At 36.5% G+C, this 14,995-nt stretch overlaps 1 protein-coding gene across 1 annotated transcript in view; it reads right to left on the reverse strand.

The window, feature by feature from the left end:
• Gabra3 (gamma-aminobutyric acid type A receptor alpha3 subunit) overlaps nucleotides 1-180 on the reverse strand; it is a 191,776-nt gene extending 191,596 nt beyond the window's left edge. Inside the window, exon 1 of the mRNA XM_031363691.1 lies at nucleotides 68-180. The gene's annotated coding sequence lies outside the window, so the exon portion shown is untranslated. The remainder of the gene's footprint in view (nucleotides 1-67) is intronic.
• Between the last annotated feature and the right edge of the window lie 14,815 nt (nucleotides 181-14,995).

Genomic DNA, 14,995 nt, shown 5'->3' on the forward strand with positions numbered 1-14,995 from the left:
AAGAAGGGGGGGGGGAGGAGAGCAAAAGGCTAAGGAGCAAATAGAAGATAAAGGAAGTATGGATTACCAAGCTGCTGTGAGATGCTTACTTCCCTCTTCAGGACCAAAGTGTGAGCTTTCTCCTTTTCTCTCTTCTCTCCCTTCCATCTCTATGGGCGTGCCTTCTAACCCAGACTCCAAATAAAGGTTTGACAATCTTGTCTACTCACATTCCATCTCCAAGGATAATAAAAAGCTCCTAAAAACTGTACATCAAAAAAGTTGTCATTCACATTCCACTAAGAAGAAACAGTTCAGCCATACTGATCCCCACCCCAATGAAGTAGAAATATGGATCCAATTTAAAACTGTCAGCTCAGGCTTTCTTCAAGGGAATCCAGGGCAAGAGCAGGTTCATAGTGCTAGAGAGAATATACAACCTCAAGAAAAAAATTGACTAATCCAAAATATAAAGCAAAGGAGGAAAAACAGTCTGAGTAAAGTAACCCAGCAATGTAACCGAGTGGAAAGGGATCAGAAGACTAAAACAAAGGAACTTAGGGTTGGAGGATGTCTCTGAAATGATTGTTGCCCTGGATGAATCATTTCTTCAGAATCATCAACTAATTGAAAGATGATGAAGTATATTGTCTTAAAAGACCCTGATACATCTGGAAATCAAAGACATAAAAACTACTTCCATTCCACTGGGAATTTTTATATTTCAGAAGCGACATGATGTGGATATGAGTGTAAATAATTACTGCTGTCAAAAAAAACTCACTCTCTTTTTATTCAGGATGATTAAACTAAAACCATTTCTTTTAAATTTTAAGTGTGTGGTTGTTTTGTCTATATGTGTGGTCATGTTCCACCAGTGTGCCTGGTGCCCAGGGAGACTAGAAGAGGGTAGCAGTTCCCCTAGAACTGGAATTATAGAAGTTTGTGACCTGCTCTGTGTGGCCCAGAATCAAACCTCAGTTCTCTGCAAGAGTAACAAGTGATTACCCACTGAACCATCTCTCCAGCCCTCCAAAACCTTTTTAAAATCAAACCTTCATATTGTAATTTCTTGCCTATTCAGTCACAGAAACAAAGGACATCTTACTGAAAATTGAAGCATTAACTGAGACCTAGTAGGCATTTGAGGTATTTCTCAGTTTTCCATTTTTATTTAAGCTATAGTGCAATTGTCTTTGTATTAATTCCTAATAATCTCTACCTCTAGTAACCAAAGTCCATAGAGCACAACTATACATTTTTGTTAAACTATATATCTGTAGATTAATAGTGTAGGGAGGGATAGATACATAAGCTTGGAATTGTGGAGCTGAAAGAACACGAAGATAAGCAGCATTATACAAAAACAAAAATAACTGAAGGAAAAACAAAATACACACAAAATCATGGTGCATCAGTGGTAGACTTAGGACCAACATTTAGACTGCTGGCCCCAGGGTTAGCATGTTTGTCTTCCAAGAAAGCACCTATGCAAGTTCCTTCTTACTTTCTATGTGTTTGCACAAATGTCCACTGAATGCAGTGGATTAGCAGTCCAATGAAAAAAAGACAGATAACTTTATGAGGATGAGGTATTAGTTATCTAGAACTTCCGTAGCAAATGGTCATCTTTTCAATAGTATAAAGCAACAGCAATTTATTCTGCCACTATTCTAAAGGCCAGAAGCCTAATTGAGATGTTAGCAGAACCACAGTCCCTCCACAGACTTTAGGGCGAAATTCTACCTTGCCTGTCCTAGCTTCTGTTGGATCTTGACATTCCTTATCACATAAACACATCACTCCAGTCATTACCTATGCCTTTTGTGTGTGAAAATTTACCACTCTTTTTCTTACACTCACACTAAACCCAAGATTATCTCATCACTAAGAACTTTTGCAAAGATGAATCACCTAAGATTATAACCTGAGGTTATGAACAGATATGAATTTTAGTGGGACATACTCAGTCTACTGCAGTTGTTAACTTTTCATTTTGTCCAAGATACTGAACAAACAAATAAACCAACAGGATAATATCTTTTTGTAAAGATACCTTAATATAAATTATTTAGCTGAAGATAAGCTCAAAACAAATATTCTTTCTTATGCCATAAAATTCTATTCTCATATCTTCATTATGCAAAATAATAGGCTTCTCTCTGTGACATTTTCATAAATGTACACCATGTATATGAATGTATTGACCTGTCAATCCTCTATGCTGTCTTCCAATCACTGATACTCCTATTTTTATGACCTATATTTTTTCAATCCAAATGGCATGTATGTGATAAAGCTTATGATACTACTCTTTTTTTAGTATGCAAACACTAAAAAAGATGAACTCACCAAAAAATAGAAAGAAATGTAAACTAATAGAGAACAAAAATAAGCAGAAAGTACACTATCTTGCAGACAAAACATGATATAGGTCACAAAGAACATAATAAGCATCAAGCAGGTAAAAGAAATAGGAAGGGAGTTGACACATGGAAGGAAGTTCTGCCTGATGGCAGCCCCCAGGCTAAAGCAATAAGTAAAACTGCAGAGAAACTAGAATCACTTTTACATCTGTTAAATGTTTAGCAATTGAATTGTAAGGGAAAATATAAATAAAAAGTAAATAAAACCTTAGTTCATAGAACTTGCCAAATGGACCTGCCATGTACAACTCTGTGGATGGGATGTTAAGAATACAAGTACACAACCCCCACACAATTTTTCAGTCTACATGACTTGAAGAGTCAAAAGACAAAAATTTAGTGTGAATAACCTCAGTTTATAAATAATGTGAGAAAACCAAAATAGGTAGGTAGGTAGGTAGGTAGGTAGGTAGGTAGGTAGGTAGGTCGATAGATAGATAGATAGATAGATAGATAGATAGATAGATAGATAGATAGATAGATAGAAAAATGAAGAAAACTGACCAAATATGATAAAACTCATGAAATATGCATATTGAAACAGAGTCCAAAATATGTAAATAAATCTGAAAGGATTAAGCCATTTCACTATGTACTGAAACAAACAAAAATCAATGCTCTATAGAGAAATAAAAAAGAGCTGGGCAGTGATGACACCCACCTTTAGTCCCAGCACTTGGGAAGCAGAGGCAGGCAGATTTCTGAGTTCGAGGTCAGCCTAGTCTACAGAATGAGTTCCAGGATAGGCAGGACTACACAGAGAAACCCTGTCTCGAAAAAATGAAAAACCAAATTTAAAAAAAAAAAAGGAAAGAAAAAAGAAAGAAAAAGAAAAGAAATAAAAAAGAATAAAGAAACCAAATAGACCAGGTCATTCACAATGTGGAAGATATTTATCTATCTACAAATTTATAAGAAAACAGATATGAAAATATCAATACTGAAGACAAAACACACTCAACACAAACCAACTTTTATTGAAACAAATGCTGAGATTATCAGAAAGGATTTTAAATGATTGCTCCTTTCATTACTACATTAATAAAATAAGAAAAATATGCTTGCAATAAATACTTAAAGTAGGAAATTTTAACAAGACGAGGAATTTTTAAAACATGCAAATTCTGTAACTAAAAATGAAAATCACTCAACTAAAGTTCACTGGACAGCAGATTTGAAATGGTAGGAGAAAGGATTAACTAGAATATCAACATATTATCCAATTTGAAGTAAGAAAGAATATAGATTTTTAGAGAATAAAAATATGGACATTGGGGGGGGGAAAGGATGAAGTGTTGGTAATACATGAGACAATAACAAACTTATCACATACATATAATTAAAGTATAAGAAGAAACACAAGAAATGAAAGTATTTGAAAAACAATACCTAAAGCATGGATAATATATGTTGTATTCTAGTTAATCATATGTAAATAGGGATAGTTTGACTTCTTTTCCTATTTGTATCCATTTAATTTTCTTCTCTTGCTTTATTGTTCAAGCTATTACTTCAAGTACTATATTGAAAATGACTGGAGGTAATGAACAACCCTGTCTCATTCCTGATTTGATTGATTTGAGGCTTTCTCCACTTAAGATGAAGTTGGCTATAGATTTGTCATACACAGCACTTATTATACTGAGGTCTGAGAAAGTAGCAGAGCAAACATTTTATCCAAAAAAGACAATGACAAGAAATATATAGAAAATACTCAGCATCAATATTCATCATGGAGGACATAAAAATAAACTGAAATGTCCCATTGTACTAGTTATGAAATCAGGGCCTCTGAAGAGCAGTATGTGGTCTTTTGACAAGTGAACCATCTCTCCATTACTGATACTTCATTTTTATACATTGATCTTGTATGCTACATTACTAGAATTACTAGGATGTTTGTACATCTATTTATATTCTCTATGAATATAGACTATTATGAATTTAATGTACAATTATGCATTATTATAAATTTTACATTTGTACTAATGTTTATTTTTATCAACATTTATTTTAGCCTAAATACTGCCTTATAAAATTTATTTTATTTACTAGATTGTTTCAACTTTTATTAGCAGTCAGCAATGAGATAGTGGAGATTTATATAAATTTTAGAAATATTAAATCATGCTAATTACCACATATATGTAATCCCAGCTACATACTTTATAAATTTAGAATATTTATGATCTACTCTTTAAGTAATTTACAAACATACATTATTATTATGCTCAACATGTTCTATCACATAAATTCCAATAAAATGTAATATATAAATAAGATCCATAATAATATCTAATTGTACAGTTCCCAGCATCTGTGATAAAAGGCTCCTCTCCTCTTCACAGGCACCTGCACTTGTTAGCTACTTAGACACACACACACACACACACACACATACACACACACACACACAGGGGGGAGAAAAGATAATAAAATAAATCATTTCTAAAATAAAATGTATTCCAGTCATTAGCAACAAGTGAAAGTGAATATCCAAAAAGCAAGATTAATTTTAAGAGCATTCCAGAATATATTTAACAAAAAATGCATGTTTACATGGAAAACTTTATAAAGTTTCACAAAAAGACAGTTTATAAAATTGAATTTTAAGACTTAGTATTAACAAAGTATCAATTTTCTCTAAATATAATAAAAATTGACAGTATTATCAAACAATATTTTATAGAGCTAGTTACAAAACTATAATGTTAAGTAAAATGGCAAAATTTTACATGAATTGACAAGAATTTTATAGACATTTTCTGAAAATGAAAAATTCTTAGAGTATTTGAAGTTATTTTTAAAATGAAAAGCAAGCATGAAAGAGTTACTATCTGTTTTCAAGACATATGAAAATGTTCTAATTATGGTAGTGTGTGACTAACAGTGTAGATGAATAGTCACAAAACAAAACAAAGTCAGAGAAAGATTTATGTAGATGAGCAGTGATGTTCTCAAAGCAATCCATTCCATAAGAAATGATGTTGAACTAGTTAGATTTTTCCACTAAAGTGATGATGAACCCTAACCTTCCCCTTACCTTATATCCCAAAACTAATTTGGGATTTATCACAGAGATTAATATGAAAGGAAATAATTTTCTCAATCTTAAGCATCAGTTGCGTTACCAACTGAGCCCCTACTATGTTAGATTCTTATTATCAGATAATAAGATTCTAGGGATCCTCCAGTATCTGGTTTATAACCTCTGAGGTTACAGATTCATTCACTATGCTCAACTTTTACTTGTGATCCTATTTTTAGGTATATAACCAATAGTATGGGAATCATCTGTTTACAAAAAGAAGACTCCAAACAATTTTATTCACGTCAGGTCAGGGAAAAGACAAAGTGTGTAACAACAAATTGACTAGGGATACAATCAAACCAAATTTTTCCCATGGAGAAAATCTAGGCCAAAACAATTTCACTACCATTTTAACCAATCATTCAAGAAAAGAGGTAATTATAATTTAACCAAAAAAAAAAAAACTGTTCATAGAATAAAGCAAGCTACAACACTCCTCAAATCATTTTATAAGGCTATTATATCCTTGAGAATGTTCTGACTCATGAATGTGAGAAAATCCATAAAGGTATTTTAAAGTCATATCCAACAGTATATAAACAGCTTAATACATCATGACCTGGTTTTCTTTATCACAGAAAAGTAATTCTGGTTTAAATTTTTAAATGCAATTCACAACATTAATATTTTAGAAGAAAACAATATTTTTATTATATAAAAAGGTAGTATTTAAAAGCAAGTATTCATAAAATGTTATTTTTTCTATCTTTTCCAAAAATTGCAAAATGGAGAACAAGGTAACATCTTTAATATGAGACAATGAATATACAAAAACATATTCTGAAAATATTACATCAATCTATTTTTATTGCAATGTTTCTCTCTTATGAAGTCCTTTATGAAAGGAATTTGTGACAAGTTCCTCATTAGACAGAAACCATTCCATCTCCAAGGGAGAATACGTAGCGTAACTGTGGCTTCATAGAATGAATTGGGTAGTGTTCCTTGTGTTTCTATTTTGTGGAACAGTTTGAAGAGTATTGGTATTAGGTCTTCTTTGAAGGTCTGATAGAGTTCTGCACTAAACCATCTGATCCTGGGATTTTTTTGGTTGAGAGACTTTTAATGACTGCTTCTATTTATTTAGGGATATGGGATTGTTTAGATGGTTTATCTGATCCTGATTTAACTTTGGTACCTGGTATCTGACTAGAAAATTGTCCATTTCATCCAGATTTTCCAGCTTTGTTGAATATAGGCATTTGTAGTAGGATCTGGTGAATTTTTCAATTTCCTCGGTTTCTTTTGTTATACCTCCCTTTTCATTTCTGATTTTGTTAATTTGGATACTGTCTCTGTGCCCTCTGGTTAGTCTGGCTAAGGGTTTATCTATCTTGTTGATTTTCTCAAAGAACCAGCTCCTGGTTTTCTTGATTCTTTGTATAGTTCTTTTTATTTCTACTTGGTTAATTTCAGCCCTGAGTTTGATTATTTCCTGGTATCTACTCCTCTTAGGTGTATTTGCTTCTTTTTGTTCTAGAGCTTTCAGGTGTGCTGTTAAACTGGTAGTATATGCTCTCTCTAGTTCCTTTTTGGAGGTACTCAGAGCTATGAGTTCCTTTTAGCACTGCTTTCATTGTGGCCCATAAGTTTGAATATGTTATGCCCTCATTTTCATTAAATTCTAAAAAGTTTTTAATTTCTTTATTTCTTCCTTGTCCAAGTTATCATTGAGTAGAGCCTTGTTCAACTTTCATGTTTATGTGGGCTTTCTATTGTTTTTGTTGTTATTGAGGAACAGCCTTAGCCCGTGGTGATCTGATAGGATACATGGAATTATTTCAATCTTCTTGTATCTGTTGAGGCCTATTTTGTGACCAATTATATGGTCAATTTTTGAGAAGGTACCATGACGTGCTAGGAAGAGTGTTTATTCTTTTGTTTTAGGATGAAATGTTCTATAGGTATTGTGAGTTAAAAATGGTGCCCCACGTCCTGCCCACCACAAGGTCTCTGTGAACCTGTTGGAGTCAGGCTTGGAATCCCAGGCACTACAGATGCCTCTGGGTTCCACGGAAGAGCCAGCTCTGGGGTCCCCAGGCAGTATGGAGGCTGGGGCGCAGGTTCTAGCTCTTAGACACTTCAGACTCTGCTCAGTGTCTCCGAAGAGCTGAGAATGGAGTGTGGGCCCCAGCAGGCTCTGTCCCAGACAGAAGGGAAAAGGGCAGGGAAAGAGAGAGCTCTGGCTGGGTCCTATGGGGACAAGAATCTTTGGCTTTTTCAGTTGGGCAGCTTGGCTTGTAGCACAAGGGAAGCCTTCCATAGGAGATTATGTGTGCAGCTCTTAGAGGAAGAACTGCTCCATTGCTCCAGCATAGTGGATCCCAATCAGAAGAGGAAGCCCATCCATAGTTTTAAGGCATTTATTGTAGAAAGGCAGAGAGAGAGGAAGAGAGTAGGGAAGTAGAGGCCAGCCATGGCCACATAGAGAGAGGGGGGAAGAGAATGGGGAGAGAGAGGAAGCAAAGAAGGCAAGAGTAAGAGAGTAAGAGCAAGAGAGTAAGAAAATAAGAAAGGGGACAAGCAGCCCCTTTTATAGTGGGCTGGACCTACCTGGCTTTTGCCAGATAACTGTGGGGAGGAGCATACCTGGCTGTTGCCAGGTAACTGTGGAGGTGGAGTCCAGACAGGATATCAGGAGCTTGGGGCATTGCCATATGTGACTGAAGGCCACAGAATTATGGAGCTGGGCCTTGTGTCAGGAGTCTAGTGTCTGGGAGCATATGGTAAACTTCCTTCTGTCCCTTGCAGATTACTCTGCTGGGTCTCTGAGGTTTTAACCTAGCTTGACCAGAAAATAGGCTGCTTTTCCACAGTCCCACAAGATATCTGTTAAATCCATTTGGTCCATAACTTATGTTAGTTTCAATGTGTCTCTGTTTAGTTTGTGCTTCCATGATCTGTCCATTATAGAGAGTGGGGTGTTGAAGTCTCCCACTATTATTGTGTGAGGTGCACTGTATGCTTTGAGCTTTAGTAAAGTTTCTTTTATGAATGTGGGTGTCCTTGCATTTGTTAAGATGCAAGGACACCCATATCTAGATGTTAAGAACTGAGAGTTCATCTTGGTAGATTTTTTTCTTTGATGAGTATGAAGTGTCCTTCTGTAGCCTTTTTGATAAATTTTGGTTGAAAGTTGCTTTTATTCCATATTAGAATGGCTACTCCAGCTTGTTTCTTGGGACCATTTGCATGTAAAATTATTTTCCAGCCCTTTACTCTGAGGTAGTGTTTGTCTTTGACACTGAGGTGTATTTCCTGTGTGCAGCAAAGTGTTGGGTCCTGTTTACATTTCCAGTCTGTTCTTCTAAATCTTTCTATTGAGGAAATGAGTCCATTGATGTTGAGAGTTATTAAGGAATAGTGATTGTTGCTTCCTATTATTTTTGATGTTATTTTTATGCTTATGTGGCCATCTTCTTTTGGATTTATTAAAAGAAGATTACTTTCTTGCTTTTCAAGGATGTAGTTTCCCTCTTTGTATTGGTGTTTTCCATCTATTATACTTTCTAGGACTGGATTTGTAGAGAGATATTGTGTAAATTTGGTTTTGTCATGGAATATCTTGGTTTCTCCATGTATGGTAATTGAAAGTTTTGCTGGGTATAGTAGCCTGGGCTGGCATTTGTGTTCTCTTAGGGTCTGTATGACATCTGCCCAGAATCCTCTAGTTTTCATAGTCTCTGGTGAGAAGTCTGGTGTAATTCTGATAGGTCTGTCTTATATGTTACTTGACCTTTTTCCTTTACTGTTTTTTAATATTCTTTCTTTGTTTTCTGCATTTTGTGTTTTGACTATTATGTGATGGGCAGAATTTCTTTTCTGGTCCAGTCTATTTGGAGTTCTGTAGGCTTCTTGTATGTTCATGGGCATCTCTTTCTTTAGGTTAGAGAAGTTTTCTTCTATAATTTTGTTGAAGATATTTACTGGCCCTTTAAGTTGGAAATCTTCTCTCTATTCTATACCTATTATCCTTAGGTTTGGTCTTCTCAGTGCGTCCTGAATTTCCTGGATGTTTTGGGTTAGGAGCTTTTTGCTTTTTGCATTTTCTTTGACTGTTGTGTCAGTGTTTTCTATGGTATCTTCTGCACCTGAGATTCTCTCTTCTATCCTTAAATTTCAATCAAGGCAAAAACAGACATTAAAAAAAAAAGGACAGTAGATTCTTAAATTCATATGGAAATGCAAAAGAGTTAATGTAGCCAAAGGCAATTTTGAGAAAACAAACACATCTGGAAGATTCTTATGCTAACATGTTAACATATATCAAGTCATAGTAGTAAAAAAAAAATCTGTGGTAATGAAAGAAACAATGAAGATGTCCTCAAATAGCAAACAATCTTATCAGGAGGTAAAAATGTACTATCCTAAATATAACATAGGGGGAACAACCCAGTGCTGTAACAGACAAACATGGACTAAATGCAGTGCATTACTCCAGAGTGTTAGTTTATAATAAGGAAAAGCTCAAAGATGAGTGTAATTTTTCTCCTCTACCAAAAGCAGAGTAATCATGAATCTCAAATCATATATATTACATTTTATTTTACTTTCAAAAGATTCTTCGAGTAAGATAGCTAAATATTTTTGCTCACCATTATATTTGAAGCAATTTAAAATATTTGTTATCTACTCTTTCTTTATATTAAAGCATCTTTCAGTGTCACTATCCAAAGTATAATGCTGTACCAAAACTGCACACCCTAAGAATGCCCTTGGCAAAGAATTGAAGGACTAAGATGCATATGCATACACAATAAATTTACTCAGACCCAAATAAGCTCAGAGCTTTTATAATGTCACAAAGATGGATGATGATCTGGTACTAGAGCTGGGATACTAAACTTTCAACACAGACTTCTGAGAGAACTTGGCATTTGAGGAATGGATCATTCCTCAAACTGTGCTGACCATGTTTGCTGTGACTGTGAGAACACAGACAAAAGGGGGGAGTTGGGGGGAGAGGGGAACCTGATCTGGTATGGGTGAGGGAAAAGGACTGAAGCTCTAAGTGCCAGCAGAAAGAATGAAACCAGGCCACCTCAGGAGGTAGGAGGTTGGGAGACCCTTCAGAATGCACCAGAGACCTGGTAGGTGAGAGACTCTCAGGACTCAAAGGGAGGGACCTTAGATGAAATGCCTGACAACAGGGAGAGAGAGCTTATAGAGCCCACCTCCAGCAGGAAGACAGGGCATCAAATGAAGGATGGGGTTGCCATCCCACAGTCACATCTCTGACCCATAATTGTTCCTGTCTAAAAGAACTTCAGGGATGGAAATGGAGAGGAGCCTGAGGAAAAGAAGGTCCAGCAACAGGCCCAAAGTGGGATCCAGCTCAAGGGGAGGTCCCAAGGCCTGACACTATTACTGACATTATGGATTGCTCACAAAAAGGGACCTATCATGACTGCCTCCCAAAAGACTCAACAAGCAGCTGAAAGAGTCAGCTGCAGATATTTGCACCCAACCAGTGGACAGAAGCAGCTGACCCCTGTTGTCGAATTAAGAAAGGCTGAAAGAAGCTGAGAAGGGCAATCCTGTGAAAGGACCAGCAGTCTCAATTAACCTGGAACCCCGAGAACTCTCAAACACTTGACCACCAAACAGACAGCATACACCAGCTGATATGAGGCCCCAACACACATACAGTAGAGAACTTTCAGGTCTGTGTTAATTCAAAGATGATACATCTAACCCTCAAGAGACTGGAGGCCCCAGGGAGTTTAGAGGTCAGGTGGGGTGAGGGGTGGGGACATTCAAGTGGAGACAGGGGTGAGGAGGAGATGTGGAACAGTCGAAGAGAGGATTGGGGCAGGGGTCAGGGAATGGAATATGGAGTGTAAAAAATAAATTAATTTTTAAAAAATGAAAGTCAAATTAGAAACAGTGTTTCTTGGTCATGAAGAACAAGTACACACATATCTGATTCAGCTTTCTTTAGTCAATTCAGTTTACTGAGGATGTAACATTAATAATTTAGCCCAACAAACCTTATTACTTTGTTTTACTTCAGCATAATCAATACAAATGAGAAATGCCTCAACAATATTTTTCTAAGTATTTTTAAATTTTTCCCCTTTTCCTAAGTATTAATAGTGTAATAAAAAGAAAGTATTAGAAAAAGTAAAGCTAAGGAGATAGCTCAGTTTATATCTACCCTGCCCATCATGTCTTCTGTCTTCCACAAAAGTCAGTAGCACATCACTACACCTTGCCTTGGTCCTTATGACTACTGGTTTATTTTGTTCTCAATGTTAAGATTTCACACTTCAACATACTACCCTTAGGCCTTTTCCCAGAACAAGCTGATACCATCCAGGATATAAAAGGATAAGAGAGAGAGGGAGGTGAAACTGCCCGCAGTTTCAAGAATGGGGTTCTCCTCAGCCAGGAGGAAATAAAGGACCTGAAATAAAGGGTTTGAAATGCAAAGAGAAAACACAAAGCCAAGTTGCGTCCCAATCAAGGCTCCACTTTACTGAGCATAAACCAGGGTTTTTGTAGTAACAGGAGAACCTGAAAACAAGTCTCTAGATTACACTACAAAGAAAGTTCAGGTGCCAAAGTCCCCAGGTTCAGATCTTCAGGCGGCTGGCTGGCATACTCCGGCAGTGGGTGTGCTCAGGCGGCTTCTTCAAAGACAAACAGACAACAGAGAGCATCTGTCTTAGCTCTCAGGTGTTAGCCCCCAAGCAGAGGCTGCCAGAAGTCCAATGACTGAAGTGAAGCGGGAAGGTAACAGGGAGAGAGAGGGAAAGGCCCTTATATATTTAATATCCTCCTACTCAAATATAACATTGTGGTTTTCCCTGAAGAATGACTACCGATTGTGTTCTGTTCCCCAGGAAGACCCTATTCTTGTGATGTGCAGATATTGTTGCATGAATGCAACAAATCTACACATACTTACAAAGAAAAACATAGGCAGGTTCAGAGGCAAGGGACATTTTCAATTTTGAATTAAAATACAGTTACATCATTTCCCCATCCCTTTTATCCTTCTACCCCACCCCATGTTCCCCCTTAAAACCTTGTCAAAGACTGTCACTGTATTCACCAGCCTCAAATTTGCTTTACCAAGACCCTAAAGACAAAGAGTCTTCTGTTGCAGGATTTACCCTGTCCAATTACATTAGTGCAGAGGAGGTCTGTGATTGGACAGGGAAAAGGGAGGAGGAGCTAAGAGTTGCAGAGAGAGAGAGAGAGAGAGAGAGAGAGAGAGAGAGAGTGTCTCAGAAGGGGGAAGGAAGATGGCTGTGGACGTGTACACACGTGGCATTTACCAGCCAAAAGTAGCTTATTTCACAAGGTTAGAAATATAAGGATAAAGGTTTTATCATTATCAATTGGCTCTGAAATTATTGTATTGGCATCTTGTAAATTGTAATTCTATTGAAACATAAATCTGATTGGTTAATTATTAAGAGTCCTGATTCTACCGGGTATTGTGATGTGATGGCTGACTATGGGGTGTGTGGGGTGTTGCGTGGTAGCGAGAGGAACTTGGGGGGCTCCCACCAGAGAGATGGCCCAGTGGGAGCCCTGTGGTCTAGCGTAGCTGGAGAGTTGGTGGGCCAGCAGGGGTACAGGAGCATAGTCCAGCCTGCCGAGAGTTGACAGGTTCATTATTTTAATATTTCCTGCAACAACTTCCACCTGAAAGACTACTTTCTGTTAATCCACACATCTTAGGATCCCTGAAAACTCAAGGCAACAGGTTCTATTCTGTGTCTCAAAGAGAGCTTTGTCCTCACAGGTATATTGCACTGGCTACAGTATCTACTATTATAATCATTCTACTACATTCATACATTAAAGACTCCAGCCAAACTAAAAGTAACTTTCTAGAGTAGATAACATCAACCAACTAAGCCCTCAAAAAACAGCTAAAATGTAGTCAATGGAAAAGCTCCACAGAAATGAAAACCTAAGAAAATAGCATAGCAGAAGTTAAGAGAACAACGACACACTTAAGAAATGCTCCAGCACTTATTCTCTCAGAGTGTCCAACCTCCACTTATTTTTTGCGGTCTTCTTCACCACAAAAAGGAGTTTCTTTTTTATTAACTTCTTTATTAAAAGTTTATTTAAAGTTTCTTTATTAAAAGCAGCAACATATCTTGATGCTTTATCAATACTTACTGTAGATTTTGTTGTGTTTTGCTCTCTTTGGATCTTTTTAGCCATGGTCTCATATAGCTCAGGCAAGCTTTAGACTCACTAATGAAGCCAATGGTGGCCTTGAACTTCTGCCGCCACCTCCCAAATTCTGGAATTATAGACACATGCCACAATAGTCATCTGAAGTGCAGACTTTTTCTTTCCTTTTTATTTATATGCAAAATAATTGGTTTCATTGTGGCATTTCTATACATAGTTTCTTCAAATTGGTTCTATTTCCTGATCCTCCTGCCTGACTCTTCATTTTTACATTAAAATATTTATATTAAATTGTTTACAACTTTATGCATATGATTGATTTTTCTGCATGTATGTCTGTGTACCATGTGATTGCCTGGTACCTATAAATGCCAGAAAAAGACATTAGATACCCCCTGGAACCAGAGTTGCCTTGCTAATGGCTGTGATTTGCCACATGAGTCATGTGCTATCTTCCAACTATCCTCTGTATAATATTACCTCCAGGAAATGGAGAGTCTCATGAGACTTCGGAGGCAATCAAAGTTCAGTCTCTGAGAAAGTTCCTCCCCAAAGTTATAGAAGCAGTAAACATCAGCTGGGGGAAGAGATTCACTAGCCTGTGACAGAAGCTATACCTCTATATTTCACAATGACAGAGGCTGAGTAGAGAAAATTGGCCAAAGCGCACAGTGCCCACTGATGTCTACATAACCTTCCTGTAACATCTATTTGCTATCTTTTGTGTTCTTTAATCTATGGGACATAGTGATGAATTGTCACATATTCAGTATTCAAATAGGGATATTTGGCATTTTTAAGTCTCACTAGACTTCTGAAATTGTTTAATTAATATATAAGAAGTATACATATTTGTGGGACATAATATGGGATCATAGTATATGTAGTCTATGCATAATGATTTAATCAGAACAATTGAAGTTTTCATGTGTTTATTATTACTGCACACATATAGCCTTTTAAATCTTCTCTTGTAGTAATTCATAAAATATATAATAGCATATTGTGAAATATACTTCTCTCTTAGTCTTCTGTAGAGTACTAGAACATAACACTAAGACATAAGAGAGTGTCTGGGTACTTGTTACCTAAATTCACATAATTACCTTTGTCCCTACTTTCCCATACTCCAATGGTCACAACCTCATCTTCCATTTGATTCTTTTAACATCCACATGTAAGAAAACAGTCAATATTTGTCTTTCAATATCTCACTTAGCATTATGAGTTTTGGTTCTATTCATTTTGTTGCAAATGATAAGATAGTGGGGTTTTTTATTTCATTCATTTATTTCCTTTTCCAGAAATATATAAATCAGTTCCTTTTACCAGATCACAG

The sequence above is a fragment of the Mastomys coucha genome, chromosome X, assembly GCF_008632895.1.
Source record: "Mastomys coucha isolate ucsf_1 chromosome X, UCSF_Mcou_1, whole genome shotgun sequence".
Taxonomy (NCBI): Eukaryota; Metazoa; Chordata; class Mammalia; order Rodentia; family Muridae; genus Mastomys; species Mastomys coucha.